We start from the raw sequence: 15,529 nt of genomic DNA, 5'->3' as shown, positions 1-15,529 counted from the left end.
CTGCTCATGAAGCCTACGTTGGTGATCCAAATTTGCAAAGCAAATGAGGGTTACTCATTCCAACAGCAACTGCAGCATCTTTGCACAGTGTCTTTCATCCAGGAACCTCATGAAGTTCAGTTAGGGGAAAGAGCAAATTCCTGCACCTGGGGAGGAAGAACTCCAGGCACTTGTACACACTGGAGGCCACCCAGATGGAAAGTGGATTGGCAGAAAAGGAGCTGGGGGGCCAACAATGTGTGCTTGTGGCAAAGAAGATGAGTGGTACCTTGGGCTGCATTAGGAAAGGTATTGTTAGCAGGTTGAGGGATGTGATCCTTCCCCTTTACTAGCACTGGTGAGGCCACTCCTGGAATGCTGGGTCCAGTTCTTAGCTCTCTGGTGCAAGAGAGAGATAGACACATTGATAGTGTCTAGTGAACGGCCACAGAGATGATGTAGGGACTGGAGCATTCTTCCTATGAGGAAAGGCTGAGAGATCTGCGACTGTTCAACCTGGAGAATAGAAGGCTCTGGGAGGATCTCATCAATTTGTACAAATACCTGAAGGGAGGGTGTAAAGTGCATGGAGCCAGGCTCTTTCCAGTCATGCAGGCAGTGACAGGATCAGAGGCAATGGGTGCAAACTGGAACAAAAGAAGAACCTTCTTTTACTGTGAGGGCAATCAAGCTCTGCCAGAGTTTGACCAGAATGGTTGTGAAGTCTCCATCCTTGGAGGTATTCAAAATTTGACTGGACAGGGCCTTGGGCAACTGGTGCCGGGAGTCTGGCTAGAGCAGGAGGGTTGGACCAGATGAAATCCAGAGGTCTCTTCCAATCTCAACCATTCTGTGACCTAGGATGAATCCTTCTTTTTTTTTCTTTTTCTAGTATTTTCCTGCAGTGCCCTGAAATAAAGCCATGTGAAGAATGAGGACCCAACTAAGAGTCCTATTTGGCATCACATCTTTTTTGTGTCACCCCCCCATTTTGTCTCCCCAAATGAGATCTGTCAGATACACTCTTCAGTCTTGACTTTAAGATCTTCAGTATCACCAGAGCAACAAGAAAGCAGGTGCCAAATGACTAAGTGTGGGAGTTTGACTGGCCTCCCCCGGTACTCAGCATAAGGGCGGTTGCAGTGCTCTGTTCAGCCTTTGATAGAAGACTGCAAGTACTGCGTCTGCCTGCTGTCTTTGCATTCATCTCATCTGCTCGAGCCTGTCTGATGGCTTATTCAGTCACCAAAGTGTTTATTCATACTGTACAAAGCTGCTGGGTGTGTTTGATGTGTAGAGAGCCCACCTGGACTGTGTGTAGGTCCTGATTCTTGTCTATATTGACAGCATTTCTAATCTCAAGAGCCGTCTCAGAGGATTTGTGAGGATGCTCTAGATAGAGCTAATACACTGTACATTCTGCTGGGAACAAATAAGGAGCCAGTCAAGCCACAGTCAAAAGAACCAGCAGGTCTGTTCCAGCCTCCTTGGGTAGTGGGGAGGAGTTTTAGCCTCCACAACCTGCATACCAGCTAAGCAAGGAAAATAGCTTCCTTCCTAAGTTGGACACACTAAAGGCAAATGCATTCTGGTGACATGATTCTTCCCTGAAGCAAAATGCTTTCAGAGCTGCACTGGCCATATGGAGCTCTGCACACACACTTTTCCATGAATATTGCATTAATCCATATTCCAAGTTATGAATTGCAATCAAGCCATTCTTGCACTAACCAAGCTGCAGCTGCTCCCAGCTGAAAAGTCTTTTGAACTCTGCCAGACGAAACATTCCAAGTCTCATTCCAAGGTGCAATAATTGTCATTGTGGCTCTCAGATTCTCATACATATTTAATTTAGAGTACATATTGAAATGTGTATTCTGCTGACGCTGAAGCTGGTATCAATGCTTAAGTGATGTTGTATGAAGACTAACGAAAGGCCAAAATTGTTTCAATACATGGTAATATGCTGATTTCAACTTTAGTAGAGTTAAGCTGTACTAGTAGTAAATCATTCAAAACCCAAAGCGAATGCTCTGCATGATAAATTAAAAGAAAGGATCGACTGTATAGTTTCAGGGTTTCCTCTGGGTTTGTGGTGTTTGGAGCTAGGAGACTGCTTTCCTTTCTTGCAAAGACTAGAACCATTTGTGAGTGAGCATGAGAACTAGGATCCAAGTTTTCTTGTGGTTCCCATGTTGTCTAGTTTTGTCTTGGCTGCTTGTAAGGAAAGAACATTCTTGCGCTTCAGGTGTGGACTCCAGTGATCTCACAGGTGTTCAAACAAGCGATTTGATTTAGAGGTCTGGTTTGGGTGGTTTTCTTCTTTTTTTTTTGTTTTTTTTTCCCTATCTTAATATTAGTGAATTATATTTAAACTCTCTTAATTAATAACAAATAGACATTTTGGTGACATAATGTGGGAATTCTGTTCCATTTCAGTGAATGTGGACAATGTTGTGTTACTCATATTGAATCCTCTTTCATGTAGAGGAGGACAGAAGGACACAATTTGTTCACTTCATGAGCTCAAGACTCTCATGTTTAGTGCTAACGTCTGAATAAGCGACCTTTCCATTTTTAGGCCACTTCCTGGAGTTATTTGAGCACTGGTTGTTTAATGTTATTTTGAAAAGAAATTATTAATGCCTTATGGTTGGTTTCTAGTGAAGTTGTGCAGATTGTACCAGGTTTGAAAACTATTGTGCCTTAGTCATGTTTGCCAGTAGCCCTCATTTCTCAGAATATAGGATTGTAAAACAGTTTTCTTCATTTTACTATAACACAAGTATTTTAAAAAGGAGTAATTTGGGGATTTTATAGGGATTCAAACCCCATTATTCCCTCCTCTTCCTCCATGACTTTGCATCTCTGCGTATGTAGAATTTTTGGTGTATGCACATATGGATATATAAAAAGTAAAGGATTTAATGCAAAAATCTGAAAAATAACAATGATCCAGCCAAACCCTTGCAGAGTATTTTAAGTATTGTGTCATTCTCTGCTCTCGGAAATTCTGAAAACTGAGGGTAAATGCTGAGCAGCTCCCATGGTCATGCTATGGCCCTGCTCAGGTAGAGCTGGGATTAGGGATGCAGATGGCAGTGGGGAAGAGGTGCTGTTAAGCCTGAACCTGGCAGAGGCTCACTGCTTGCACTGCTGGTGGGTTTAAAGGTGTCTTGGGGTTCAGAAGCACCTGAGACTCTCTCAGGAGCATCTCAGGGTTATAATAGTAAATTGGATCTCACACGCTTACTTAACAAAATTCCCGAGGAAAGGATAATTAGCCTCTGTCATTCCTACCCTGTTTCTGCTCCTTGAATTCCCTTGGCTGCTCTCAGCAAGGGCAGTCTATTTGATCTGAAATGCTGAGACAACAGGCATTTTATGTTTAAACATAAAATGACATTTCTGACCATATATTTGCAATTAAGTTGTTGTTTGTATTAGTCACAAGGGATAATTGCATCCAGAAATTCCTGAAGAAAACGTTTTACTGGGCAAACAATATTACACTGATGTTTCAATTATATGAGTAATTTTCTAGTATAGATCAGCAATAAACTTCCCTAAAGGGCCTATTAAACAGGAAGCAAGAAAACAGAGATGGGGCAGTTGCCAGACGCTAGTGTGTCTAGAGCTCATGTGTCAGTTCGTGCCCTTGCTTTTTTTGTCTAGGGAAGTCAAGCAAAATCCTGCTTCACCTGCAGACATCAGACATGCACAGGAAGGCTTTATTCTGGAGAAAGGGGATTCCTGGGGCTTGGATCTAGGAAGAAAGAGTCCCTGGTTCCCACCTTGTTAAAGTCTATGTGCTGAATCTCCTTGCAATGGAAACAAGAGCATCCCATCTTTCAGTGAGCTTGGGTCAGTAACTGGGATAACAGAAATGCCCTTGATGCTGCTCCTGTGGCAGTCTGGATTGATGGACAGCAGGGCAGGGTTCAACCTCCCTTAACTGGTGCACCAATGCTCCTGTGAACCCAAACTATCAGAGGAAGCAGGCAGGAGCCAAGAGCTGCTTTATTCAATGATCAGGTGTAGCAAACACTCTTTTTCCCATTGTAATTCTCTTAGCCGCATTGCCATACAGCTAAAAGCCCTACCATAAATTTCCCTTATCCTATCATAATAATGCTTTTATTGGTAATAGCATATTTCACGCACTGACCTGTTATAAGTTATTCTGGCAAGGCAAACGACCCATTTTTCTGAGAAGGTGGTGGTGGAAAAAAAATACTCTACTAAATATTTCCTAATGCACAGCCAGGCAGATTAAATGGATCCGCATCCCCCAAGCTTTTCTAACGGGTCTGCTCAACAGCAAGCAAGAATGCCAGGGCTTAGTTCCTACTGTATCTGATGGCAGGGAAGAGAACATTCAGCAGATGCACAGGAGCTGTCATGGCTGGATGTTTGTAGTGAGTTATGCTGAACAAAGCAAAGGGGTACATGTGTGCTATAACATAGAGCTATGAGGAGGCGCTTGAGCCGGCAAGAATGCTGGAAGCAGCACAGCTTGACTAGTGTGGCACGGGCTCATGTCTCCCTGTTTCTCCCCAGAGTGGTGGTGGTGAGGTGGTGGTAAGGCATCTTCTGTGAGCATACTCAGAGAGAGAAACAATCTTGCTCTGGAAAGAGCCTGCAGGATGTAATCTGCCCTCCAGCAGCCATTGCTCTGATTGAAATGACTCCTTCTGTGCCCCAAAATTACCTTTCCCTAATATCTGAGCCAGAGCTATATTTTTTAATTTTAATTTTTATTTTAAACTTTTTTTTTTTATTTTAGTTTAAACTTTTTTACTTGCAAAATGCCTTTTCTGGGCTCTTTCTCAAAGAGCTCTGCCTCTGGCTCCCACCTGGAAGCACTGGTAGTGGGAAATGCTCTTTCCAGCACACTCTGTGTGGAGCTGCTCAGGGGCTCCCTGTCACAGGACTGGGCTCATGCTTGGCTTTTGGGAAGGAGAGAGCAGCAAGCTGGCCAAGGTGGGAGCCTTGCACACATGAAAGGTGGCTTCAGCCCAGCAGGTTAAACATGCACTTCCCCACACTGCAGTTGCCTGTCCTATCTCCTTCGCCTCTTTCTATACATGTTTTTCCTTCTTATATCCTTCAAGGCGAGCTATTTGAGCTGCAAAAATCTGCTAAAAATCAACCTCTGTGCACTCCTGATTTAAATACAGGCACACTGATTAACTTCTAGCTCCACTTCCCCTTTGGCTCCTCTCAAATTAGCCTCTAATTATCTCAGTTGTAATCACCTGGTGTGATAAAGTTAAAGTAATAATGATTCTTTTTGATAGTACAATGTTTTCTCTATGAAAGTTGTAGCTAATAAAGACAGAATGCCAAGCTGCTTATGGGAAACAGATTTTTACAGATCCTAAACAAATGCCCTGCATAGTTCATGTACAGATAATAAAAGAACAAAATAACCCTTCCAAGGAAAATTTGTATCTTGATTAAAAAAAATATCTATCTGTATATTTATGTTCCAAAAGACTGTTTTTAAAGGCCCAGTAACTAATGTCAGTGCTTGAGGCCAAATTTGGGGACTTGGGATTCCTGCTCAGGTTTCTGCACCTCTGTGGCACCAGCAGCTGGGCTGTAGCTCTGACCATGAGACTCTTCTGCCGTGCACTGCTGGGTGAGCAGTTTAGCACCTCCCCATGCCTTGTTCCATGCAATATCCAGACAAGGTGTTTTTCCCTGGGGCACTCAGCTTGGGAGGTGTTTTTAAGCATGCCTGTCGTGTTGCGTGTTCACAGGAGCATTTTGCTTTCAGGAAGGAAACCAGCATTCCTCAAAGCCAAATGAAGCTGTAGCCACAGGGAAAAGGGGGTGCTGGGGCACAGCTTGCGGAGGGGGACTCGCAGCCCCTTTCTTATGAAACTGTGCTACATCACGTAAAATAAATCACATTGCACTGACTGGGGTATAATGTTGACTCGACACCGAGTGTCTAGGGCATTCTGCTGGGAAAATATAAGTGCATGTGGGGAGACAGCTCTGGGTTGCAGTCTGTGCATGAAGGAGGGATTATGTGCTTTACATTGAAGCAGCTGTTTGTTAGGGCACCTAAGCAGAGCACAGAGACTCTAGGTTTCTTTCTCTTCTCTAGGTTTCTTTCTTTTTCCTGGCCTCAATTGTTACAGTGTGTGTTTCTGCCTCCTTTCTGTTTCTCAAAGAGCCTTTAACTCACTTTTTAAAAGTTGTCAACCGTTAATTTTTGTTTGGTTGTTGGTTTTTGATCTATTCAGCTGTAAATCTGTCTTGGATGCAGGAGCTGTGCTTGCTGCTTGCACTCCAGCTATACTCAGATAACATCAGCAATGTGATTTAAAAAAAAAAGGATTAGGAGGTCAAGCAATCAAATGGTGGCTTGTTTGTAGACTCTCTTCTTCTTCTCTCTTTCTGTGCTTGAAGCACTTAATCCCCTCTAGGCTTTTCATAGCCATATGCAAAGAGGGGCATGTGGAGGTGTGTGTGTGAAGTTTATGTTAATATACGCTGGGTGTTGCATGATCTACAGTGGTGTGTTCTCTTGCTGTAATAATACCAGCATGTTACTGGAAGTCTTTGGACAAATCCGTTATTAGAGTTAACTGTGGCCATGCAGCAGCTTTGGGCTAGGCAATCGCTCTGCATCCATTGTCATATCTTTGACCTCCCTTCCCAATGCAGGGAGCTGTGAAGGCTGGGGTAAAAGGGTTGCCACAGGCAGGAATTTTCTTACAAGCAGAAAATGCTTGTATAAATCTTCTGAAGAGCAAGCAGGAAGGGAAGCTGGTTTTGTTAGTTACTGTCTTGGTGGTATAAATACTGTACAAATTAAAATAAGAAAAAGAGGCCTTGAATGCTGGGGTCTATACTATGTGATTACTGATGTAATTAACATACATCACACACAGACTCATGATTATTAAAACCAGTTGGCACATTTGGACCATATTTAGTGTATCCCCAGGTTTACAGATAACTATAGAACATCTAACCAAAGTATGTTCACTGCTACTTTAATGTTACAAATCAGTGGTTAGAATAGATTTGTTCCTGAGCACCTTTTAAACCAGAAGAATTGATATTTCTGGTATCTTTTACCAAGGGAAACTCTCTACACTTTAACATCTAGATAGAAAAATGGACAACCTAATTAGACTAAGATTTTTCAAGAGCAGAGAAAGCATTTCTCACTTTTTTTTTGCATACTCAGATACCAAACTTGTGAGCTTTACATAAAACATTTAGGAAAGAAACAGCTGTTATAAGAAATGTGCTATTAGTTCTACACTAACATAACTAATTAGCTCCTAGGTTCAACGTGAAAAAATGAATAAAGTGCTGCAGTGTGCAGCTTTGTATTACTCAGTCTTTTTCTACTCTTGAGCAAACTTATTCTGCATGCCAAAGGCAAGAGCATTAATTGAGTACAGAACCTGTTTATAAATCCAGTGCAGCTCATGGCTTGACAGGTGCCACCACTGTTCATTCTCACCTTGCCACTGTTCATAATTAACCTTCTGCAGCTTGAAATTTTCCATGAAATGAAGAATGGGCCCTGGTTTGGGTGGGGGTGCTCTGGCCTAAATTGAAGTTGCCAAGCTTCTACTCCATCTCAAAGTTCTTACCTGGCCATGTGGGCAAAGAGGGAATGAGACAAAAGAGTCATAGGATCGGTCTTCGAGGTAAGTAGCACTGTGGGCAAGAGGAGGATGCAAGACTTGTGAGTTTTCATAGATTATTCCTTATGGCAATTTTGGTACAAGCTTTGTTGCTCCCTAACAGAGGCATACAGTGTACCATCAAAGAGGAGACTGGGTGCTGGGTACAGTTTACCTGCATAGGTGTGCACTAGCACATGCAGAATGAAGATGGGCTTCACATATGAATCTGTTCTCCTTCTCCTTCCAAATGTGGGACCAATCAAGTGCCTGATGGAGTCAGTGGGGCCCTCCCTATTGACCTCAGTGAACAAAGCTTGGTGTTGACCTAGGGAGGAAGAGGTCCTTCCCCAGTACCTCCCTCATGCCATGTGCTTACAGTGCTCCCCTTCTACTTGCTGGGTTTCTCTGTTACCTGATTTAGCTCACTAAATTGGCCAAAAAAAATAGGAAAATAAGAAGTAGAAACCTTGTGTTGGTTTCTGTCATCTGATGCGTGTCAGTGAAGGGAAGAAGCAGTGGGGCAGCCTGGGATGGGGCAAGCCTGGTGCTGGGGCAAAAGCAGCTAAATGGGGGGGAAGGAGAGCAGCAGCCCTGCCTTGGTCAGCGAGCTGCCAGACTGTCGGGGCTACATGTGAAACCACAGCTGAATTCTTCATGTCAATGTCTTTATTTTGGTTATTGTTTGAAGGAGTCTCCTTATATCCAGTTTCCAATCAAAACATCATGTACTCCCTAAAATCTGAGCTTGGATATGAACTTGTTGCACTACAGGGACTCAAGTCTACCAGTCATATAACATAGATGAATGCCTTTGAAAAACAAATCCTTGCTCAAAGTTACACTCCATTTGTTTTTTAAATTTTCGTTTTCCATTTAAGTGGCTGTTTCATTGCTATGAGAAGCATTAAGAGCTATTCATGGGTTTTTTCTTGTGGCTCTTTTAAAACTGAACTTCCCTTGTTATTGATGCCCTGCCAGTGGATATTCTCACTTATCTGACTGGTATTAATAACTTGAATCCAAGATTACCTGTGAAGGGCTTTGGTTTCTTCTTGCAGAAATTTATGCATTGTTATTTTAACTAGTTGAATGTTTTAATTGTAAAGCACTGTTTCTTTCTCACTATATTGTAATTGCATATTAAGGCAGAGAATTTTTCTTCTGTTATGTCTTTTTGTCAGCCTGCAGTTAATTCAGTATTGACTTGTAAAAATAACATCAATGAAATTATAGATGTAGCTACACTGAAAGAAAGTAAAACAAAGGTGCAAAATGTAGGCAGGTAAAAAAGCCCATTTCAGCATGAGGAGAAATGAGTGCAAATTACCTATTCTACGAAGATGATAGGCTATGCATGCTAACAAGCCGCTTATTTCTACACAGGTGCTGTCTTTGGTCAAAAAGACTGAAGAGGTTACTTTTCTTCTCCAACTTCCTCCTGTGAACATTTAACCAAGGTAAGAAAGTCACAGACTCTGGGATACCCTTCTGTTTGAGTAGATCTTTCTTCTGCTAATGAATCATCATCTCACATAATAGTGAACTCTCAGAATCATCAGATGAGAGTTTTGAAGCTTGATAAGAATTTTTTTCATTCCAGCATGGGCTTCTTTCAGAGGAAAACAATACTTGTGGGAAAAGCTGGGCTTTTCCAACACTTTACCTCCTGGAAATGTCAGTGATAGTTTGCTCTGAAATGGTTATTGGAACTTATTCAAAGCATGTTATCAAAATGTTTTGTCTAAAGAAAGCAAACCATAACCACTTTAGATAAAAGATCATTTCAAAGCATGACTTGACAAACACACAAACCTCAAACTTCAGAAAACAGGAAAGAAATTAACATTCCAAATTTTCCCCAACAAAGCCTTTTTTAAAAAGCTAATCATCACCACCTGTCAGCTCATTAATCTCCTTAACGAGACAGGCAAAGCATTATCTCTGGAAAGAGTTTCACCTCAGCTGTTTCTCTGGATTCGTTCATTGCCCCTCGATACCATCAGGTTTTGAGGGCAGCTCTGCCCACATCTGCTCTTCTTGGATATTCAAATCTCCCAACAAGGTCTCCCATGTTGCTTGGTCTCTGTGTCTGCAACTTCCGGGTATGGATGTGTCAAGTTCCTCATCATCTTTGTGCCTCTTTCGGCAAGCCAGAGATGAATCATTCAGAGTACTTTTATTCATTGCTAAGTGCATTCCTTCCACAAGATTTTACCAGGTTCCCATGACAAATGACTCTGTAAGCACAAGTTTTTTGCTTTTTCCCTTATTTACATTTTCCCTCTACCAAGACCAGCAGGAATTCACTGGCAGTATAGCTGAGTGCTTCTTACGAGCTGTTTAAAAATTAAAACTTAAAACCACCACACATTTCTTAGTATTCAGTCCCACCCCCCATGAGTCAAAACCTATTGGCTACACAGCCAGCTGCAGGAAAACATTGCTGCATCTTCTCAGAGGCATGAGGGCCAATGTAGTTTTAAGGAATACAGAGTGTTAATGCATTCTGGAGAGCCCTGAAGAAAGTAAGCAAGCATTCATATGTCAGGATAGGAGAATGGTTTTTTTTGTAAAGAAAATGTTAATGTATGCTTAAGATCTTCCAAGGTATCGCACAGGTCACTATTACATCATTGATGATTTGCATTTTCTGCTCTGTATCATTTTATATTCCTGGCTTAAGAAAGCAAGCTAAAGCTAAATGCTGGGTGTGCTCAGACGGTGTACATTCAGTTTCTAATAGCTTAATGACCACTTTCTTCTATCTCGTTTATCATTGTTATTGTGTGTCTGTTAACAAAAAACTGTTCAGCAGAATCACAGAAGAGACTGCCTGAAGTTTTACTACCGTATTTGTGAGAAGGAAAAGGATGGGACAAAGAGGAATAATGTTAAGAAGTGAGAATAAACACAGGCTTTGAAACTTAATTCTTGGCTGTCATCATCCTAATTAGCAATGGGTCCATTTGATGTCTCAGTTCAGGGAGTGTGAATAGCGCTGCTTTGTGTCTGTCATGGTGATCAATGTCTTTTTTGGTAAAAACCCAGTAACACGTACAGAGTCGTACACTAAATCTGTGAGTGTGCAGTCCCAGAGCTATTATGTGACATTGACCCACTTACGTCAGTGGTGATGTCCTCTGTTGGGTTGCTGAAAAAGCAGACTGATAGGGGTTAACAGACGTTAGGGGCGTCTGCTGAACTAGAATATTCAAGTAACTGGATAGAAACAATAGTCCTATGAATATACATTAAATTAGTAATAGTTGTTTAACTTCTATTTCCTATCCATTTTGGATTGTTCTCATCATGGAAACCAGCTTCTCTGCACATTCCACAAAGCAGCAGGAATCGAGGTACAATAAAATCTCAGCTAAGTGCAGCATATTCATCATGTAATATCTCTGATCCTCTTCTGGAACTGGTAAGAGAAATGGGGCATATCTCATTGAATCAAAAATGTGGTTATGCTCATATGACATGCACAATGAAAGGCAGATTTTAAAGCAAATCAGTAAATTCAGGTTAATTTTAGTGGGCTTTTGACCAGCGCAAAGTTGAAAATTGTGGCTTTGAGGAATCCAATGTCTACATTTTTATTTCACTTTTAAACAATTCCAAGAATCCCAGTGTTCGTTTCTTATATTACAGCACCCTTTCTCAGGAGTGTTTTCTCGTGCCATGCAAGCTACAAGGTGACTGAAGTTTCAGAAGTGGATGAAAGGGGGCATCATCCACCTTTTTTCCTAAAGGAGGCTTTTCTTCAGCTGACCTTGTCTTGAAGAAATATTCACCTCAGGATTGTTTGTGATTGTAGAGCAGAGCAATCATAATTTATGTGACAGCTGATATTAAAATGCTGTGCAATATCTTAATTTTTTAATTATTCATTAAATACATTAGTATATGATTAAATACATAATTGAAAACTTGCAAGGTCTAGTAGATAATTCTCTGTCAGACAATACAGGATACTTTACACCAACTTGATGAGAATGTTTTGGTGTAGGTTTCATTTGAGAAACATAGCACTCAAACAGCTGGCAAGTGATGCTGGATATTGGTTGCAGTAAGAAAAAGTTGCAGAATTATCATTTAGAAGGCATCACCAACACATTCTTCTCTTCTGGCATGACCTATAATTTACAGTAATTTATGGTTCTTGTGAGACGTTCACACACTGACACTGAATATAATTCCATGCAGTGTTAATGAAAGTCAGTGCTTATGAAGTTACATGGTTATGAAATTATGGAAATACTGAATTATTATTATGGAGTTATGGAATTAATAGCACTTAAGAATAGCATTGCACAAGAAAATAGCTGTAACACTCAGCTCTTACACATTTCAATGTATAGTTGGCATCCATACCCTCTGTTTTCAGAAATTAGTGAGGAATTGGGTAGTCAAGATTCCACCATCTCTCTGTAGGAAAGTCAAATACAGATTTTGATTTGACTGAGTCCTAGTGCAGTAACCACTACTGTTTCTCATTGGGTTTAAGGAAGGCTTGTGAATTGTGTTTTTTTTCATCACTCAAGGATAATTTCTGAACTTTCTCTGCATGGTTGAAGAAGATGTACATGAAAGGGTGCAAGTTCGGACTGGTAGCGAAGATCTTTACTGGTTTCTTTGCATATAAAGGATGCATGCATAGATTTCTATGTTACTGCAGTGTGCCAGTAACTCTTCCTCAGAAAAGACACAGTTTGGCTTCCTGCACAATCTTTCTTAGGCTTTGGCATGTGTGGTTTCACAGAACTGTGCCTAGGTGACAGACTGGGGGACAGCATTTTGGTCTGCATTTGGCAATGGACTTGCTGGAGCCTAGAGATGATGGTGCTGCTGGAGCAGCACTCTTCTGAGAACAGAGTTATGTTTGGTGTGCTTTGTTGTTTTCATCCCACTCTGTATAGTACAAGCATGCTAATTGTAAGGTATGTATCTCTGGTTGAAGGTGAAGATAAGCCTTGCTGGTTGTCCTTTTTATTTCCTTGTTTGGAAGTAGGGGTGCTGTGTACAGCCGTCAATGGTTCCACTGATATATGCTCCAGTGTATAGTATGTACTCTGAAAGGTTCACTAGAGCTGAAATAAGCTCCTGAAGTTAGCTGCTGTGAGCTTGAGGATCCTGCCCTATCTGCTGCTGCTCAGCAGAGCTGAGTTGGCAGACTGGATGCACATTTTTTTAAGACCAGTAACATTTGGCCTATCTTTGCAAATTATTGTGAAGAAACCCACACTTTAACACTGCAAGATACTTGCTTCTTATTTTCACTTTGATCTTTGGTGAATCCAGTCACTGCAGCTTAGTCTCACTGTCACTTTTCATAGGGTTGGGGCAAAGTGTGATTTTTCTGTACAGTCAAAGGAGTTCATGTGGTTTACTTTTGCTTATTATTTCACCAGTTCTACTTAATAAGTTAATCATGATTGAAAATTCAGCAATGAGACACATAGAAAATCTTGTTCTCTGTTAAATAGTTCAGCAAATACATTACTTGCCATCTCACTCAATGTTATACAGTTCTCTTTTATCAGCAAGTCTTTTCTGTACCAATGTTGTAGATTAGGAAACCTGTTTCACATGTGCTACAACAGTGTTTCAGTTTCAGAAGGAAGAAAAGAAGTTCAGAAAGCCTTTCACATTTTATGCCTAAGAAAGGAAGCCACCATGAATGGTATGTTGTGCTGACTAACTCCAAACTATAAGGTTTTTGTTTGTAAAGGTTTATGTGATAAACTGTTTTCCTGTGAATTCAGTAAATGACTGTATAACTTCCAGACAGCTCTCCCAACTCTCATCATGCATGTTTATAACTTTCTTTTCTTGTATGCTGAATTTTTATGTTAAACTCCCCTGAAAAGTCTTGGCCTCAGACCAGTAAGGCAAGGTGGAAAGCAAGAGGGTCTTCAGAGCTTTACTGGGACTTAGCTGTGTTCTCCTAATGAGCCAGAGGAAGATCTCTCAGTGTATAAAGGACAAAACAGTGTATAGTCTTAATTTCTGTTGCTGCTTCTTCATTGCAACACAAACTCATTCCTGGACATTAACATTCTTCCCTCACTCTGCTCAGTGCTGTGGCTAATAACTATTTATGGAACAACCCAGGCTGAATCTTCTGCTTGACTGCTGGTGGCCTTAAAATGAAAGATATATTAGCAAGCTGATGATATGATTGTCTGCGCGCTGGTAAGTATAGTTAGCCATGTACTTTTATAGCTTGGTCAGGAACAGTTTAAAAACTATTTTGGCAGATCTCTGGGTGCCATTATGGACTTACTTAACTCCTTTTCCTGTTTCAGACCATTTAGTTTTAAATCCCCCATGTGACGTTTGTTAAGCAGGATATTTGTATCTATAGTATCAGGGGCAAATGAAAATTGGAACAATGAGAGTAGGATAAAAAGTTCTATAATTTTCTGTTCATACATTTTAATTTTTATTGTGGTAATGAAATGCTTAATAGAGTACTCTTCAGCTGGTGGAATGTATCTTGAGATGGTACAATTAGCTCATATTTTAGAAAACTAATTATAATAAAAGGATACATAGTTTTATGACTTGGTAGCAAATTGGCAATATCACCTGCATCCTTAGTGCAGCTAAAATAATGTAACTAATGAGATAATGTGGGATAACATATGGGAGTAAATAATAAGGTGTTGGCCAGGTGAAGAAATGCTTTAATTTAAATAGAAAATATAGGTCTAATAGCATTACAGTTCTGACGCAGGCTCATGAAAGCACGGAAAATGAGAGTTAAAGTTGTCTCCCTATGCTTAATATGCTCTGACACTTTTCCAGCAAATACTTTATTGTGTGAGCTCTCCCAGTGATTTTGGAGCATAAGAAGCATTTTGGACCTCCATAGTGGTTTGACAGTGAATTTTTTCCCCATAGACTGTCTAGCAAGGACAAAAGTCCAGAGAACTGGGAGGGAGAAAAATCTTCAGTTCCATTTTTGGGCTGTTAAACGCAAATAACCTTTCCCTGCAGCCTGCCCCCTCATATTAGGGCATAGTTAAAATATTTTGTTTAAAAATTTGGACTGTGGTTAGAGTTTGAGCAGAAGATCTTCTTTTCATGTCCCCAGAAAATACTTTAGTTGCAGAGAAAGTTTCATCCAGCCCTTCTGCATAGGCAGTTAGACAAACCTGTGGTCAAAGCTCTGTTCTTGCTGACCCGCATTAAAAATTTTCCCCTGACACTGGTAAAATGGGAAGACGAACGCAAGCCTTCTCTACTGTACTGAACTCTACTTCTCTACTGTACTGTACTGGCTGGTACCCTGGTGCTGAGCTATTCTGTCATGATACCATGAAAAATGTGGTTTCCTTCTCCTGTAGGACAAAAGCAACATTCACAGCTTTAACAGCTGACATAAAATGGCTGGTTGGAGCTTTTTGCAGTAATGGGATTGGAAGATGAAGATTTCAGTCTCAGCACTTACACGCTTCTCCTTGCTGTGGTATCTAAGCCTCTTGTATCCCAATGAACTAGTTTTATAGTTGCCTGTTTTACAAATGGGAATGTGAAAGCAAAAAAATGTGATGCAGAGATGGAAGTTGATTCCTCTTTGTGAAAGTACCTCATCCAGTGCAGTGCTCCCAGGATCTCTCTTCTTGTGGCTACAGACTTTCTGCATACAGCCAAAAGGGTTACTAATTCATCCAGCATTTCCTTTAGTTTGCCATTTTGTTGCTGCATGCTTTATGTGCCCAGTTTTTCCATTGATATGAATACGAATAAAAATAAAACCCCAATTCCTTCAGCTGAATCAAGAGTAATTGGTATAAACCAATCTCTCTGGCATCACTGGCTGTTCTGTGCAGATCGGAGTCGATATCTCTAGTTTAGCTTTTAACTGCACTCTGAAAACAAAT

The 15,529-nt window shown here is 40.9% G+C and overlaps 1 long non-coding RNA gene across 1 annotated transcript in view; it reads left to right on the top strand.

Annotated features, from left to right (window-relative positions):
* The window catches only part of LOC133281078 (uncharacterized), a 61,991-nt gene extending 51,440 nt beyond the window's left edge, over positions 1–10,551 (top strand). The window contains exons 2-4 of the long non-coding RNA XR_009747375.1: positions 9,024–9,097; positions 9,644–9,742; positions 10,456–10,551. This is a non-coding gene — a long non-coding RNA (uncharacterized LOC133281078). The remainder of the gene's footprint in view (positions 1–9,023; positions 9,098–9,643; positions 9,743–10,455) is intronic.
* Positions 10,552–15,529: the final 4,978 nt, after the last annotated feature.

This window comes from Pezoporus flaviventris, unplaced genomic scaffold, assembly GCF_033815535.1.
Source record: "Pezoporus flaviventris isolate CSIRO_AGI_PZ_B2104156 unplaced genomic scaffold, CSIRO_AGI_Pfla_v1 ptg000002l, whole genome shotgun sequence".
NCBI classification, from domain to species: domain Eukaryota; kingdom Metazoa; phylum Chordata; class Aves; order Psittaciformes; family Psittacidae; genus Pezoporus; species Pezoporus flaviventris.
Note: the sequence above shows the minus strand (reverse complement) of the source record. Positions and strands in the feature narration are given on the sequence as shown.